This window comes from Balaenoptera physalus (assembly GCF_965194825.1).
Source record: "Balaenoptera physalus genome assembly, chromosome: 10".
Lineage (NCBI taxonomy): Eukaryota > Metazoa > Chordata > Mammalia > Artiodactyla > Balaenopteridae > Balaenoptera > Balaenoptera physalus.
The window spans coordinates 38706082-38725045 of NC_138889.1; positions in this window are offsets into that span (position 1 = coordinate 38706082).

Sequence of the window (18964 nt, forward strand, 5' to 3'; positions counted from 1 at the left end):
ATGATAATAAATAAAAGGATAATGAAGCTCTATGTTTTTTACCAAGTTACCTTGCTGCCCTTTAGGCAGATAATTAAAAACTGAGGACAATTAACAAATAATTGGTAACTGAATATGAGAGTCATAGAGTTTCTTTGGTAGTTTACAAAGATGCCTTCATTTTATGCAGTGAATGAGCATAAAACAATTGAAGGTCAAGACAGCTGAATACTCAGCCTGGGCAAATGTGTTATTCCAAAATCATGGCCAGAATTTGGAAAACCAGGAATCCTGACAGATAGGATGGGAATATTTCAGTGGATGACCCCAAAGTGTTTACTTCTCAGATTTCTCTAAGCATTCCGGGCCTATAGAAGTGGCCTATCCCTGCTATTAAAGTTAGCACCCAACTGATGCAGAAAAATAATATGTAAATATTTCACTCAAAAGGCAAAAATGACCACCCCAAAAGCTGTCTCCACCTCCTCTCATGGTTGCCATTACTATAACCCTATGATCAGAGTTAAGTCACAGTATAGCCAATCTAGGAGCAAAATGTGCCAGATAAAGGAAAGAAAGGACTTTACACCAAAGAGGTGTAAATAGAATCCAACCTGTGATATCACATGATAGAGTAATCCCCAGGTATTTACCAAAGAAGATTAATAACTGAAACAGACATCAAGATGTGATTATATGTACAAGAGATTCATTTTAAGAAACACATGTAAAAGGTAAAGGGAGAGTTTTGTGGGTAGAGTCTTCAGAGCATATACAGGTCTGACCACTGTGAAAAAATAGAATGAATAAAGGATTCAATAGGAATCATCACACATTGTTTTGAGAGTCTCTGCCTGACTGATGGGATACTGCAAGGAGATATGGCCTGCTAGAGGAATCCTGCATCTTGTGAAAATAGCTCAGCTCAGGGCTTAGTCATTGGCTAGGAATAGCCTGGGGCAAGTGTGATACTGAGATACTGACATGAAGGCCACTGCAGCAGATACAAGGATATGACAGCTGGAGATTGTCAGTCAACTGTGATCCTGGGAGCGATCTTGAAAGGATATCTGAGCAGTTCAACTACATGGCCATAAAAATAACATAGGACTGCACAAAGAAATGTACACAAATGTTCATAGAAGCTTTATTCATAATAGTGCAAATCAGCAAACAATCCAAATGTCCATCAATAGTTAAGCAAATACGGCATATTCTCACAGTGAAATGAATACAGGAATACAATGAGACAAACTACTTATGTGCAACAACATGGAAAAATCTCAAAATTTGTGGGCTGAGTACATGAAGCCAGAGAGAGAAGATGGTGAGCCATACGATTCTATTTACATGAAGTTCTAGAACAAATAAAATGCATGTATAACGATAGAAATTTGATCGGGGATACCTGGGACAGGGATTGCAAGGGAATTGATTATGAAGGGTCAGAAGAGAACTTTTGGTGGTGATGAAATGTTCAATATCACAAATGAGATCATGATTACATGGGTGTATATGTTTGGTACATTTATCAAACTGTACCCTGAAAATGGTGATATTTTATTGTATGTAAATTATGTATCTATAAAGTAGATTTTTAAAAAATAAGTGAATACTTGAATAATCCTATTTTAAGAATACTCCTTATTTTTCTATATCAATTAACTAATAAAATTGAATTCAATTTAATAAATATCCAGGAGGGACTATGAGGCCATGCTTCCCATATGCAACACTTTAAAAAAAAAAAAACATTTTTTTTAAAGTGTTACATATGGGAAGTATGGTATATGTCATTTCTCTTATCCTGCAAATGAAGCAGCAGAGGCTCAGCAATATTAGTTAACTCATTTGAAATCACACAGTTCCTGTGGGGCAGAGGCAAGTCCATGTGATGCCAAATTCTACTCTTTTCCACTCTGCTTTATTGCCTCATATTTTGATAGTATAATAAAAAGCTAAGAAATCCTTCCCATCATCTGTCTACATACTGGACTTGAGTATGATTCAAAAAAAGGAAATTAAATCTGATAATATTTTTAAATGCTTATAATTATTTTGCTTCTCCACCTTGTAATTTAAGTGACCCCCTATATAATAACAATGATAATAATAACTCTACCATAAATTGACAGAACTCTATTTTCCTTCTGAGTTGTTCATTAATAAATTTGTAACACAGCTTTTCTGAAATTATGTTTGATCAGCTATTTCCAAGAATTCTTTAATACACTAAAGAGAGTACTAAGTTAATAGAAATAAAATGGATTTTCAAAGGAGATTTGAAGATAGTTAAAGTCATTGATTTAGAAAGACATTTGTGTGTTAAAATGCTCCAGAGAAGGTTAGGAATGACTGCCTTGTATATACACTTCAAGAAGGCAAGCACCCGAAAGATAAATGATAGTAAGAGGAAAATACAGATCAATAAACCTCGAATTAAAAAAAAAAATCAAGAAGCCAATTTAAAAATGGATTTCAGAGTAAATAGGAATCAAGTGATTTATATAAACTAGGATAATGTGTATGTATTTGTTCTTAGTTCCAGTGAAGCAGCAAGTGAGTAACAGCACAGATATTATATCTCACGTATAAAATGAAACAAACAAACAAATAAAAGACAGAAATAGAAAAACTCCTGTTTCAGTACAGATAACTTTAGTAAGTAAGGGTGTCAGAATGTTAATATTCACGTGTTCTTTGATGCACAGGTGTTCCAAGTCCAAGCTCGTACTGCCGCATGATAGGTCAATACATGGAGAGACAAGGTGTTGGGGCAAGGAATACTGACTTTATTCAGAAAGCCAGCAGATCAAGTAGATAGAACTCATGTCCCAAAGAACCATTTTACCCAAGTTGGAATTCAGGCTTCTTTTATACTAAAAGAGGAGGGAGTGTGGATGGTTGTTGCAGACTTCTTGATGCAGGAATCCTTTATTCTTTGTTTATTTATTTATTTATTTTTATTGGAGTAAAATTGCTTTACAATGTTGTGTTAGTTTCTGCTGTACAACGAAGTGAATCAGCTATATGTATACATATATCCCCTCCTTCTTGGACTTCCCTCCCAACCTCCATCCCATCCATCTAGGTCACCACAGAGCACTGAGCTGAGCTCCCTGTGCCATACAGCAGGTTCCCACTTGCTACCTATTTTACACATGGTAGTGTATTTATGTAAAACCTAATCTCCCAATTCGTCCCACCCTCCCCTTCCCCCTCCACCCCCCGTGTCCACATGTCTGTTCTCTACATCTGTGTCTCTATTCCTTCCCTACAAATAGGTTCATCTGTACCATTTTTCTAGATTCCACATATATGCATTAATATACAATATTTGTTTTTCTCTTTCTGGCTTACTTCACTCTGTATGACAGACTCTAGGTCCCTCCACATATCTACAAATGAAACAGGAATCCTTTATTCTTGCAGCTGTCCATATAGGTCTGGTCACAATGTTCCTATGAAACTCCAACAAGATAATTGTTATCTTCTGTTCTGCAACTTTTTATAGCTATATGAATGGAAAATTGTTATACCTTTAACGGTCAGAGACTTGAGAATGGGCTATCATGTATATTTCAGGCTATAGGCAACATTCTTTTACAAAGGTGCAAAGCCAGCATGACTAAGCACAGGCAACAGCACACAAGTTAGACTAAAGGAATAGATCCAATATGGAGTCAGGTTTGTTCCTGTCTGTTACACAGGTACTTCTTTATTTTTCAGTTACCACACCATTAAAGGACCAAGCCTCTACTGCTCATTAGTAATTGTGGGTTCATTGTTTTATATGGGATTTCAAGCTCATCTAAGAATTTCCATTTACATTGAGGCGTCACTGAATTTGCCTGTAATTGCCCCTGCATGTATACTATGGTCTGAATGTTTGTGCTGTCCCAATTCATATGCTGAAACTTGATCCCCAATGTGATGGTGTTTGGAGGTGGGCCCTTTGGGGGTGATTAAGTTATGAGGATGGGGTCTTTATAAAAGAGACCCTAGAGAGGTTTCCTCGCCCCTGCTGCCATGTGAGGTTATAGCAAAAAGATTGTTGTCTATGAACCAGGAGGTGGGTCCTCAGCAGACACTGACCATACCAGCATCTTGACCTTAGACTTCACAGCCTCCAGAGTTGTGAGAAATAAATTTCTGTTGTTTATGAACCATGCAGCCTGTGGTATTTTGTTATAACAACTTGAATAGACTAAAGCAATGTATTTCTTGACATGGGACACTCTATCAGTCTAAAAATAAGTAGCAATTCCTTATATTTTTCTTAGATAATCCTAATTTAGTTGACCTTTTTTTCTTTTCCTCAAAAATGATTCATTTAGTGTATGATGAAGTGATATTTACTTCATTTGTCTTTTAATGACGTATATTTGATAAACTTTCCATATCTTACTGATATGGAAAAGTATCTCAGATGACGTGATCTCTTCATTGCTACAGAAAATATTTTGCCACATATAATAGGGGTTGCTTGACTTCTGAGGAAAGAAAGTCCTTTTGTTTTTCCCCCATCTCTTTATTCTACTTCACAAAGAATAATTATGCTAATACTATTGTTCAGATTCTAAAATACTCTTCCAAAAAATTTGTTTCAGTATGAAACCTCATAGAAATAACTTGGTCTAAACTGCATGACCCTATCCTCTAGCACCTTTTCTTTCTTCCTAGAAAGTTTGACTTCTCCTTCAACATGTATTGTAAAGTCAGAGACTCATGTTTGAATATTGGGTTAGTTTTTCTTATTTCTCTGATAGTAGAGTTCCATACTTTGATTTGAAACCACAATCTCCAAAACTTTAATGCCATCTTATGTGGTCTTTTTTGCCTATATTATGTAACTTTCTTTTCAGTGACTTTGCCAGGGAAAGAAATATTGAAGTTGCATTAAGTGTCAGGTATTTCTGAATTTCTTGGCCCAATGCTATGAGAAAATAACATATTATTCAATGTCATAATTATTCTCAATTTTCAGCATCCTCAACAAAGTACTAAATGATAGAACTAAAGCCAAAGGAAGACATGACAGAATCAGGATTTTTCTTAACATAGAGTAGAAGTAACATCCTTAACTGTTTATGAGTAAGATCTTAGAAAAGGGTTCTTTCAGCCTAAATTTCTACTGAGGAACCAAAAAAATAGGTATCAGGATACCTAAGTGAGCATAAATCAGAATCCCCAACATAGGCAAAACTTCCAATAAGTTGGAATAGAAGATAACTTTTTCTACAATTCTTGACTTTCTTCTCAATTCTAAGAATGTAAACAATTTGAAAGAGCAGAGCAGGGGATGACTGATAGAGAGATTCTTCGGAGAAAGAAATTGTTATAGAGACCCACACTTTACCTCTCTCAACTCCACCACAGCTTTGGAGAAAAAAATGCTGTCTTCTAACCCTAGTCATTAATGAAGCTCAAGGTGGGTTCCTAAAAAATATTTAATTATATAACCTGTAGTTGGGATACACAGAGGACTGGACCCAGCCTCACAGAAGCTGTGGAGCTAATGCTTGAACAGATTATGATCCTCATAAAGTGCAACAGAAAAGTAGACACAGGAGATTTCAGCAATGTGATAAGCCTACTCTTCCAGGGTTCATTGGGGTAAAGGATGCCTCAGTGTTCCATAGGCAACATGAGAGACAAAGTTAATGTGAGATCATCAAGGGGATTGTCTGAGGGGTCTATCAATTTCAGCCAAAGGATGCTGGGATTTTATCATTGGTTGCCCAGGTGTGGAGGCAGGAGTCAAGCAGCCACCCAGGATAGAGATGCATCATCCGGGCCTAATGAACTTCTGGAGGTGAGGTTTCAACAGGAAGCTTCCTTAGAGCCCAAAGAACATCAAGTCAGGTTACAGTTACTAGTTCAAATAAAAACAATTTTAATGCCTTAGCTCTCCTCTCTCTCCCTTGTTTTAACACTGACTGCGTGCAAAATAACATTTATGAATAATGGAGGTAAGAGGAGGGGAAATCATCCACTATTCTCAATGCAGCCTTCTAGACTGGGGAAAGAAAGATTCAATGCTAAATTAAGTTGAGATTTAGACTATATATTATAATATGTTATACATATTTATATTACAATTCTATAATTGAAGATGTGTTTGTAATTTAAAGTAAATAAAGACCTTTCTGTTTCCTGAAAATAAGCATTAAAGTTATGAGCCTGTCAAATGACAGTGAAGATAACCCCACTGAATTAATTTTAAAGGAGTAGTGGGATAAACAGATACAATTACATTTTTGTTACAAAACATACAGCCTGGTTATTTAACAAACGAGCTATACTTATGTGTCAGCAAACATACAAACATGATTTCATTTTCTACTTCATACTAGTCCTATGTGGTAAATATTATAATTCCTATTTTACAAAGGAGAAACTAAAATCAAACATGATAATCTGGTTGTCCTGGGACACTAAATAGCTAAGCTGGAATCTGAGCTCAGGTAAATTTCAGTATAAACACTGTACTTTGTCCTATACAAAATAGTGACTTTCTAACAACTCCAAAGCTGGAATGGGATATCACACCTGAAGCAGAGTTTGTGATCACTAGAAAAAATTCAATGAGATATCAATGATTATGCAGATAGTTTCTTATATGCTAAGCTCTACAGGAATTTTATTCACTTTGACAATTCAGTCAAAGTATAAGGAAAAAGTTTGTAAGGAAGACAATATTTCTGAGTCCAAATTCCCTTTGACTATGTATATAATTATCACACAACAAAATACTAAGGGGAAAGTGTATAAGGTAAATAAAAAATATATTTCACAATCTAATGGGAATGCTATATGTTCAACATAGAGTATCGTATATCACTAATGTCCCGAATTTGGCAAATTATTACCATTTTTCAAGCAGTAGCTTACAGAAATTTTAGAAATGAACAATTAGTCATGGGTGCCCCTGGCACTGCCCACCAGTGGGCCAGCACCAGCTCTGGAATCCCCCAGAACCCACAGCCAGTCACACCAGAATTCAGCTTTGCCCACTAGCAGCTAGCTGCCTGCACACAAGGCAAAGCCTGACAGCCAACCAGTGTGCCCTTATTAGTCGTTCCCACCACAACAGAGGAGCCCATGAAACTCAAGTAGGGGCACCCATAGATCATATAAGTCTGGAGACCAGAAGGGAGTGTACTGCTGGACCCCATAGAATGTCTACAAGATCAGGAAATCTAACCAACATACATAATAATGCAAATAAACACAGAATTAGAAGAAATAAGGTGACAAAGGGATACGTTTCAAATGAAGGAGCAACATAAAACCCCAGAAACACTAAGAAAAGCAGAGATAAGCAATCCACTCAATAAAGAGTTCAAGGTAATGATCATAAAGATGCTCAACAAACTCAGAATAAGAATGGATGAACACAGTGAGAAGTTTTAAAAATAGTTAGATAATATAAAGAAGAACCAAAGAGAGCTGAAGAATACAATAACTGAAACAAAAGAATACACTAGAAGAAATCAGCAGTAGATTAGATGATACAGAGGAACGGATCAGTGAACTGAAAGGCAGAGTAAGGGAAATGAACCAAGCTGAACAGATAAAAGAAAAAAGAATTTTCCAAAAAATAAGGACAGTTTAAGAGATCTCTGGGGCAGCATTATGCATACTGTCATTCACATTAGAGGGGTGCCAGAAGGAGAAGACTGATAGAAAGTTCAGAATACTTATATGAAGCTATAATAGCTGAAAATTTCCCTAACCTGAGAAAGGATAAAGATATCCACCTCCAGGAAATATAGAGAGTCCGGAATAAGATCAACCCACAGAGGTCCACACCAGGACACACTTTAATTAAAATGGCAAAAATTAAAGATAAAGAGAGAATACAAAAAGTAGCAAGTGAAAAACAGCTAGTTGTGTATTAACTGAAAAAAATACACGAACATGTAGAGGTTAAAGAATATGCTACTAAACAACTACTGGTTCACTGAAGAAATCAAAGAGGAAATCAAAAAATACTTGGATACACATGAAGACAAAAACATAACAATCCATAATCTGTGGGACACAGTTCTAAGAGAAAAGTGTATAGCAATACAAACCTACCACAGGAAACAACAAAAATCTCAAATAAACAACCTAAACTTACACCTAAAGAAATTAGAAAAAGAAGAACAAACAAAACCCAAAGTTAGTAGGAGGAAATAAATCAAGATCAGAGTAGAAATTAAGGAGACTAAAAAAATCAATATAAAAGATTAATGAAACTAAGAGCTTGTTATTGAAAAGATAAATGAAATTGATAAATCTATAGGTAGATTCATCCAGAAAGAAAAAAGATAGGGCCCAAATAAATAAAATCAAAGGTGAAAAGAAGTTACAACTGATACCACAAAAATACAAAGGATCATAAAAGATTACGATGAACAATTATATGCCAATTAAATGGAGAACCTAGAAGAAATGGATAAATTCTTAGAAACATTCAAACTCCCAAGACTGAATCAGGAAGAAACGCAAAATATGGGCAGACCAATTACCAGTAATGAAATTGAATCAGTATTCAAATACTCCCAACAAACAAAAGTTCAGGAAAAGATACGTTCACAGAAGAAGTGTACCAAACATTTGAAGAATTAAAGTTCTCCAACCATTCCAAAAAATGGAAAAGGGGAACTTACAAATTCATTCTATGAGGCTAGCATCACCCTGATACCAAAACCAGAAAAGGACACCACAAGAAAAGAAAATTACAGGCCAAAATCACTGATGAACATAAATGTAAAAATCCAAATATATTTGGATTAAATATATATTTGGATTTGACCAAAATATTAGCAAACCAAATTCAACAATACATTAAAAGGATCACACACCATGATCAAGAAAGGTTTATCCCAGTGATGCAAGGAAGGCTCAATATCTACAAATCAATCAATGTGATATGTCATGTCAACAAACTGAAGAATAACAATCATATGATCATTTCAATAGATGCAAAAAAAGCTTTTAACAAAATTCAACATCCATTTTATATTTATAATATATAGAATCCATATAAGATTCATAAAAAGAATGAAAGGTTGCTATTTGCAGCAACATGGATGGATCTAGAGCATATTATGTTAAGTGAATTAAGTTAGAGAAAGATAAATACAGTATGATTTCACTTTTGTGAGATCTAAAAAATAAAACAAATGAACAAACATAACAAAACAGAAACAAAGCCATAGATACAGGGAACTAACGGATGGTTGCCAGATGAAAAGAGATGCTGGGAGGAGGATAGAATTAGGTGAGGGAAATCAAGACATACAAACTTCCAGTTACAGAGTAAGTAAGTCATGTGTGTGCAATGTACAGTGTGAGAAATATAATCTGTAATAATGTAATGTCTTTGTATGGTGACAGATAGTACCTAGATTTATAGTGGTGATCATTTTGTAACATACAGAAATATCAAATAACTCTGTTGTGAGCTAACATAGTGCTGTAGGTAAATTATACTTCAAAAAACGAACCAAAAAACAAACATAGAAAATGAAAGTTTACCAGAGGTGGGAGGTGGGGGTTTGGGGAATTGAATGCAAGTGGTCAAAGGTACAAAATTCCAGTTATAAGATAAATAAGTACTAGGGATGTAATGTACAATATGATTAATATAATTAACACTGCTGTATGTTATATATGAAAGGTGTAAAGAGAATAAATCCTTAGAGTTCTCATCACAAGGAAATTTTTTCTCTTTATTTTATTTTCTATCTATATGAGATGATAGAAGTTCACTAAACTTATTGTGGTAATCATTTCATGATGTATATAAGTCAAATTGTTATGCCGTACACCTTAAACTTATACAGTACTATATGTTAATCATATCTCAGTAAAGCTGGAAAATGAAAAAAATAGAAATGAATTGTCTTTAACTGCAAATTTACATTTCATCATTATTTTCCTGGCTTATGTAGTCTATACTTTTAATTTAAATATGATCTCAGAAGTGATTTCAGAAAATTTATTATTACCATGAAGGAACAGAGGCATTAAAACTATGTTAAAAAGAAAATGAAGATTTCTACTGTATATGCCAGGGTGCATGTGACAGCTATCTTTGTCTGCTCCCCATCTATTTCCCATCTTTCTCTGCTCTGTTGTGCAAGAGTCTGATACTTGCAAACTACATTTCCCCAAATCCCTTACCAACTGTCTTTCCAGTATCTTTGATAAATAAGAGGGACTGGTAGAAAATTGGAAAGAAGAAACAGTAAGGAAGCCACTATATTACTCCTTAACTCACCCCCCTTATCTGTTTTACATAGGCATTCTTGAGTGTGGGATCTGTATGGTCACATAAAGCGTCATGCTCAGAAGTGTTTCATGTTTGCTTAATATTGTGCTGTTGTCATCTTGAAGTTCAAAATAATTTTACCTTTGAACTTGTGTTTTCTGAGTGAAGTCCAATGGGACAATGGAGCATACATGTGAGCAGAGGAGATAAGTGTAGTATGTGTGTCCACCACTCTTAGCCACCCCATTCATATATAGTGTCTGTGATGCTCCATGAGCACAGAAGTCAGTTGGACTCACAATGGACAGGAGGTCAGCAAGACTCAAGGTTAGTATAAGATATGCATGTGTGGAAGCCACCCACTTCCATAGTGTATTGGTAGAATGTACATGTATCAAGAAGTAAATAAAGACAATTGTTTGTGTTCTACAGTGACTCCATTGCTCTGATAACAAAGAGCTTGTATGAGCTGCAAAAAATAAATTGTGTAATTTTGGTGATTCCATATACAGTTGATCCTTGAACAATAGTTGAAAATCCAATCTAGGTATAACTTATAGTCTGCTCTCCATCCATATACACGTTTCCTCCATATCAGCAGTACCGATTCCATGGATTCAATCAACAGCAGATCCTGTGGTACTGTAGTACTTACTACCAAAAAAACACCCGACTGTAAGTGGACCCACACAATTCAAACCCTTTCTGTTCATGGTCAACTGTACACATTAAATATTCATGTTTGCATTGCATCCCGCAGTATGAAAATGAATGGTAAAACTTATACTGATAACTTAACATTTTAATTTTTCTTTACTTAGACTGGCAGATGAAAAACGATGACATATCAAGAGAGAGACCACAGAAGAAAGAGCTTTATAATTTATATCTGTAATGGCAGTTATTTTCCTACAGTTGGAACAAAAGACCTGCATTTTCATTTTGTACTGGGCCTACAAATTTTGTAGTTGTCTTTATTCAGGTAATTCCTCAGGCATTGGCTCTACCTCTTCTATGTTCCCAGTTCTTAAAAAACAGCACTTTCCTTGTTTCCAGCTCCTTCAGGGATGCTCTACTTCCAAAGTGTCACTTGGCACAACAAGGTCTTTTGGGTGACATCTGAGATGGTCTTCTTATAAGATTCCATCCTCTACCAGGACCAGGCCCTGAGTTATAACTTCACCTCATGGAACTTGTTATAACCCATCCTTCAAGTTTAGGGTACAGACTATCACAACTAAACCCATGGCTTGAGTTAGAATGAAAGGCAGTTTCCTAGAGGAAAAGTGAATTACCATTTTCCTAAAGAATAACTGTATTGTAATATCAGCCATATCTCTTAGATCATGAAATGAATGCAACAAGGAAAATAATCCTTTCCTTGTTCAAAAGGGGAAAAAACACCAGACACATAAAACTGGTGTCAATAGATGCCAGAAAATGAAATATGTGCAACACAGAAGCCCTGTCCTGTAATTTCTGAAAACACTGCTGCTGAAGGTCAGGTGGAAAAGAAGTCCAAAAAGAAACAAGGAATCACTCTGGTAAGAAATTTTAGTGTGGAATTAAGACTATGCAAAGATTGTATTATTATAATTTGCTTTTGATATTCCTGAAAGCGCCTTCAGTCAGATCTCCTTAAAAACTACCAATTTTGCACAGCACACCAAAGGTATTAGTGCGGAATGATAAGGGAATCTCCAAGAGCTTCCAGGACCCTTCCCTGAGCCCAGACTGGTTGCTGCAGAGTACATTTGTGTCTAAGTAAGTGGTTTCACAGTGGGTTGGCAGCAACCATAGTCATGGAAAAACAGAGTGAGAAGAAATCTGCACCAACAAATCTGAGGGTCAGTTCCTAAATATCCTTGAGGTAAATTCTGGAATACTCTCAGAAGTAGCTGGGAGTCACTTTGAGGGGAGTCATCTCCAGCAATTAAGCCAATTGAGCTCATTGTCACTGTCATTTGAGTAACAACTACCCAAACATAACAGCCTAGCACAGAATAGCAGCTAATTAAATGTTAGTGATATACCCGTTTCTAAAACTGTGAACTGTTCTATTTCCTTATATCTTAAGAAGTGGTTGAGAATTGGTTACTGACAGTGATATTTTGTACTACAGTTTGAATCAACAAAACATCCATAGAGAAATACACTATCCGTTTCACTGACAATAGGCATGTTCTTTACATAATTTAATTAGATCTGTATTTGGAAGTGTTTTCACATTCATTATCTCATATACTCTTCACAATAAATATGAAAAAGGTAGAATTGGCAGTAATAGCCTCATCCTGTAGTTCAAGAAACAGAAGTCTAAAGAAGATAATGTAACATATTACAGGTAACCAGAAAAATTGAGGATGGAAAAGAGTCTGTATAGAATACTTCTCCCAGTGTTATGAAATATATTTCCAATTTAGATTAAGAATACCTCAAGTAAAAAAAAAAAAAAAAAAAAGAATACCTCAAGTAAACCTAGTAGCATAAAATAGGATATCAGAGAATGATCATAAACTTCATTTTAAGTACTATCCTTTGTTTCAAGAAGTATCCTGTTTTGTTGTAAATGTGTTCAAAGTATCAGATACAGAAAAAATGGTAAACCATAAATAAAAGGAATTTAAGTATGGTTGAAAGATGGAGTTAACAACAACAATAACAAAACACATTTAAACATACTACAACATTTATCTTAGTTTGCATTCTATAGAAGCAGAATCCAAAATAAGATAGTTTTTGCAAGTTATTTATTGAGGGAGTAAGGAAAGTAAGTTAAGCTATGGGAAAAACCAAGCAGAGAAGTGACTTTTGGAGAAATCTAGTGTCAGGCTGATGCCAGGTAGACTTTAGGAGTGTGAATTGTGAAACAAAGGTTGTCTCTCTAAGAGGCAAGGCAGCAGACCCATTATACCTTATGCCTCTCCAGGTAAGGTGGTTCTCAGAAGGTGGTGCAGGTGTCAGATGTTAGCAGCCAACATCCATACCTAGAGGATGGGTGTATCAGCAGTAAAGGGAACTGGGAAGATCCTCAACAGCTTCAATATTTCATACGTTTTCAATCTGTGAAAAATACATTTAATGGAAGTTGTAGTAGAGACTCCTACTTTTCTATTTAAACAATAGCATCTCTGTGCTGAATTTTCAAGTGTTAAAGAACAGTATTGTAATGTAAGAATGAATATTGCACAGAATCCATTGGAAAAATAAGGATATGATTTTTAAATATATTAAGGACATTTTAAGAATCATCTCCTCTTAATTTGTGATTTTTCTTGGAACTCAGCTTCATTCTCACATAAAAGTATAAAATATAAGATTCAAAGCATAACTAGTTAAACATGTTTGGTGTAATCAAGTGAAAACATCATTATTATTCAGTTTCTAGGAACTATTTGGATAGTATTTTCAGAATATGTGCAGAAGACTATATTTATAATCAAGGTTTAAAATTAATTAAAGAAAGAATTTTTTTAAATTTATGGAGTCAGTTATTAAATAAGTATTATTCAGGAAACACAAATAATCATTTTAAGAACAAATCAAGAAGTGATGATCAAGAAATGTGTTATTATTCTATTATAATCTCCTATTTAAACCAAACATAAAAAAAGAGAAACATCATTTAAATGTTTTCATAGAAATTATTATTAAGCATATAAAAAACCTACCAAACAAATTCACATCTTACTTTATATATTTCCTAATTAAATTCAAAGATCACAAACAAAGAGTCTCATATCCAGTTTTTGCTTTTAAAAATCAGACAATTAAAGGAAGTATGAGCTGGACTTAATAAATTCCAAACATGAATTCTGATTTTTTTTAGAACCAAGGGAAAAAAAATCCCAAAATTTCTACTTAAAGAGATGGGAATCTTTATCTTAAAGAGATAAAGAAAATTGCACATTACTGAGAATCTTTCATTATTCATGAATTCCTTCAACTAATAATCATTGGCAATATGCAGTATGCCAGGCATTTTGCTAGGCTTAGGTATCCACAAGTGACAAAATAAACAAAAACCCCTGCTCTTGAAGAACTTACATTTTCTCTATGGGGAAAGAAAGAAAAAAAAAAAACTATTTAAGTAAATAAAATATGCTAGATGGTGATAAAAGCACAAATAAAAATAAAACAAAAAGAGTAGTATAGAGTGTGGAGGGAAGAAAGGTACAATTTTTGTAGGGTGGCCAAGAAGGACTTTACTGAAAAGGTGACACAAGTAAATACATGAAGAAGTTTAGACAACAAGTCATGCATCTTTGTGGAGGGAGAGCTTTCCAAGCACAGGGAACAACAAATACAAAGACCCTGAGGTAGGATCATGCCTACCATGTTCTAAGAGCAGAAAGAAGCTGGTGTGGCTGAGTTGAGTGGGCAGAGGGAGAGTAGGATGGTTACCTGTAGAGAGTAAAGGGGAGGGTATTGAAGGATGTTGTAAGGACTGTCTTTAATTAAGAAGAGGAGCTATTGGAGGGTTTTGAACAGGAGATTAATAAGATCTGACCTATTTTTAACATGATTACTCTGGCTGCTAAGTGGAGAACAGCAGCAAAATTTTAAGACCAACCAGTTAGAAGGTTCTAGCAATAATCTAGTCAAGAAAGTGGACTAGAGCAGTAGACATGGTAAGCAGTAGTCTGATTCTGAATATAGTTTTAAACAAGTGTCAACAGAAATTGCTAATTTTATTGGAGTATGAGAAAAAGAGAGGGGTCAAGAAAGACTCCTAGGTTTTGACTTGAGTAACCGGAAGACTGGAATTGCCATTTACTGACATAGCAGCGATAGGATGAGTAGGTTTAGTGGGAGGGAAGAACAAGAGTTCCGTTTTGGACATAGTAGGTCTGAGATGCATATTAGAAATTCAGGTAGAGATGTAAAAAAGGTAGTTGGATATTTAAATCTGGAATTCAGAATTCCATTCAGTAACATTCTTTCTATTAAATTCTATTCAACAACAGTTTTTCCTTTTGGACCTCTATAAAAACCAGCTTTAATTCTGCAAAACCATTTCTTCTTTAATTTTCTTTAATTCTTTAATTCTGCAAAACCATTTCTTCAGGAATCTATAACATTATGATCTAGGAGTATTGTTTCTGGTGACACAACTGATTGAAAATATAGAAAAAGTACAAATTTGGCAGAATGAATTCTTATCGAGGGTCCTACATACTTTCTAACCATTTAATTGTGAGATAAAACAGAAAATAGCACCAGTAGTAAGATAGTGTGAATTCAAAGGCTTTTATGCTTTTACAGTGTCTTAAACTGAGAATTTTTTCCCCTCAAATATGTGAGAATAATGTTTCCTCTGTATATGGAGAGACGTGCACAAAATATTGCTGATTAAAACAGGTTATACAAGACTGTTTTTGGCACGATATATTTTGTTAAAATACATATTATGAATATGTGTGTGTTTACTAGGAAGATGAATTAATCTTTTCCTATTATCTTGGAATTGCATCAATTTTAAGAATTATCCCAAGTTTGGGAGAGCAAAAGGAGACCAGCTGAACAATGTCATGAGACACATCTCTACAGTACTTGCTATAAGGCTGCCATCTACCATCACCTTACTACCCCTACTGCCTATATAAAAAAAAAGTTAGAAATCCGAGAGTCACCACAACCTTCTAATGAGCTGAAGAGGGCTCCAAGAGATTACTCATAGAGTACACAGAACGCTGCCAGGAAAAGTGACTGGCAAGTCATTACCAGGGTGAAGTCTGCTTTTGACTTTGAACTTCCTGCTTTATCCTCTGAAAAAGAGAAAAGCAGCAAGCAGCCACCCAGCCTGGCAGATCAATTTGTCTGTGGTGCTGCTAGAAGCCAGCCTGCCACAGCTGGGCCTTGATGTCCTCTCTTGAACTTAAATAATATCACAGAACATCAATATCACACCAGGCTACTCTGTAGTGGTGATTAAACAAGAAAAGAGTAAGACCATTTCATAGCTGTATCTGAATACAGAGAAAACATGAACATTGTTCAAACCACAAAAATGACCAGACATCACCCTACCTTCACTAATATGAAGGAGAGTTGTTTCTTTGTCAATTATAGCATTAGCATTCTAGCCTCCCCTCCTTCTAGATAAGAATTGTTAAGACACCCAAACTTAGACTTACTTCTTTTTGCTGACAGCATATAATACAGAGCAAAGCCCTACTTTTTAAACCCTCCATGAAATCACCTAACAGTGGCCCAAGTACCATAAACCCTGTGTAATATATTCTCACCTAGACTCCCGCAATTCCCCTTGGCGTACAATTTCCCTTGTTATCATGAACAATAGACCAACTTGTTCAATTACAGGTGTATCCCTGGTGGTCTTTGCCTGAAGAGCATGGATAACTCTAAGCATATTTGAAATAACAAAAAAAGAAATCTGGAGACAGACGGTAAAGAAAGGGGGGACAATGAGACATTCTTCACTCCTCTGATTTAGCAAATTCTTTAGTTTCCTAGAGCAAATGGAAAGACATCCTGGCTCTGTCTACTTTGCCAATATATGAGCCAAGTGGGCTAATTATGGAGCCAAAGAAGCCTAGAAGTTAGAGAGAGTAAACTATAAAAACAGAGGAGGTTTGGGGCAAGTCAATACAATGTAACTCAGGGGAACTGGGTGGTGGAAGATTTCTCAAAAATTGACATAAGAGCCCCATGAGGGAGCCAAAAGCTAGATGCCCAGAGGGTATCAAAAGTAAAGGCAGAATGTGATAGAAGGAGTAAGTAGAAGATTTTTCCTATATTCTTCCAAGTTTTTTTTTTTTCCCAGTCCATGTCACTCTAGAGGAAAAACAGGAGTCAAAGAATGAACAAAAGTAAGGTAGTATAAGTAGAATAAAAAGCTAGACCTACCCTCTGTCCAAATATAGGTTCCTTGCTTCAAAAATCCAAGCATACGCTTATGGAACATGAAAAGCATTCAAATAGTTAAGAAACTGAGGTCTTACCAGCTGACTAGACTGGACCAGAGTTGACTTCGGTGACTAGAAAGACCTGCCCAAAATATCACTAAAGACTGGAAAGGAATATTTAATATAGCATAAGTGAAAAATAAAGGCAGGGGTAGAAGAAGAACAAACAGTTATGTTTCTACCTCACTCAGTTGAGACTGTTTGATAATTTAGTACTACAGAGTAGAAAAATAGCTCTAAATTTGTACAACTAAAGGTTCAGTGGTTTTGCATTCCTTTTCCCTTAGGCCTATCTGTAACTTGTAACATTTTTCTAGAATAAACAATTATTTGTATTTTAATAAATAAAACTAAGTAACTTTTTTAAAAACAACAATTTCTAGCAAAATAATGAGTGTACAATATTGTAATAAATAAGAGATTTTCCTTTTTGAGGATGGTTGGTGCAACAGGCATTGAAATCCGAAATAGATGATACAGTGAGCTATCCTGTCAGACTGCCTCAGTCAAACCCTGTGCCTCCCACTTATTAGTTCTAGTACTTTGTCCAAGGAACTTAACTTATCTGTGCCTCAGTTTTCTTTCCTGGATATGTTTATAATAGTAACTCACTCAAAGTGTTAATGAGGATTGAGTGATGTATTTCTGGTGATCAACACAGTTTTGGCACAGAGAGAATGCTCAATGATATTATCTATATTTTTCAAAAACATCAATAGGGTAAATAATGTCAAAAAATTGTAGGATAACTAATTCTAAATAACTTTATAATTTGGAAGCTGCTGAGATTTCACTCATTGACCTAGAGGATGTGAAAATGTTTAAGGTATCTAATTCTATTGGTTTTCAAAAGGATTTTTGAAACCTATTAATATTCAAAGAGATTAGCAAATAGTTAAAGAGATGAAAAAATTAATCCATCCAAAATGAAATGAAACATAAGTGTTTCTCTGTGGAAGATATTGTCAAGATAATGAGAAAACCAGCCACAGATCAGGAGAATATTTGCAAAAGACGCATCTATAAAGGACTCTTAAACAAAATATGCAAAGGACTCTAAAAACTCAACAATAAGGAAACGAACTACCCAATTAAGAAACGGGCAAATGACCTGAACAGACACTTCACCAAAGAAGATATATAGATGACAAATAAACATAAGAAAATATGCCCCACATCATATATCATGAGGGAAATGCAAGTTATAACAATGAGTTACTACTACATGCCTATTAGAATGGTCATTATCCAGAACAGTAACAACATCAAATGCTGAGGAGGATATCGAGCAACAGGAATTCTCATCCATTGCTGGTGGAAATGCAAAATGGTATATCCACACTGGAAGACAGTTTGGTGGTTTTTACAAAACTAGACATACTCTTACTATATGATCCAACAATCACACCTTTTGGTATTTATCCAAACGAAATGAAAACTTAGGTCCACACAAAAATCTGCATGCAGATGTTCATAGCAAATTTATTCATAATTGCTGAAACTTGAAAACAACCAAGATATCCTTCAGCAGGTGAATGGATAAACTGTGGTACATTTAGACAACTTCAGCACTAAAAAGAAATGGGATATCAAACCATGAAAAAAAATGAAGGAATATTAAATATATATAACTAAGTGAAAGGAACCAATCTGAAAAAGCTACATACTGTATGATTCCATGATATTCTGGAGAAGTCAGAAAAATATGAGTAGTTGCCAGGGGTCAAGGAGTAGGAAGGGATGGATAGCTGAAGCACAGAGGATTCTTAGGGCAGTGAAACGATTCCAT